We start from the raw sequence: 468 nt of genomic DNA, 5'->3' as shown, positions 1-468 counted from the left end.
GGGGGTAAGTAAGCAACAAACCAACAAGGTGCAAAAACAACAAAACTAACGCTAGGCTCTAAGACTGATACTCTGGTAAACCTACTGTTCATGGCTAACGATCCGGCAGGGACTGGATGTTAGGCCAGAGCCTAAGAAGGGTGATGATCAGGACCAGGTGTGCAGATTGCTGATGGGATGCAGGTGCGGAAATCAAGAGAGCTCCCCGGAGCGTTCCCGAACCCTCGGGAAACTGGAGATCACGAACAGAAAAACTAGTCACCAGACAGGACCCGACTCAGACTGCCGGGATCGTTACAACTACTCTCAAGAAGGCCAGTTTTATTGCTTCTTTAATCAGCACAACAATTTTCAGCTGTGCAAACATAATTGTAAAAGGGTTTTCTAATTATCAATTAGCCTTTTAAAATGATAAACTTGGATTAGCAAACACAACGTGCCATTGGAACACAGGACTGATGGTTGCTG

This window comes from Coregonus clupeaformis, chromosome 15, assembly GCF_020615455.1.
Source record: "Coregonus clupeaformis isolate EN_2021a chromosome 15, ASM2061545v1, whole genome shotgun sequence".
NCBI classification, from domain to species: domain Eukaryota; kingdom Metazoa; phylum Chordata; class Actinopteri; order Salmoniformes; family Salmonidae; genus Coregonus; species Coregonus clupeaformis.
This window is presented reverse-complemented; position numbering follows the sequence as displayed.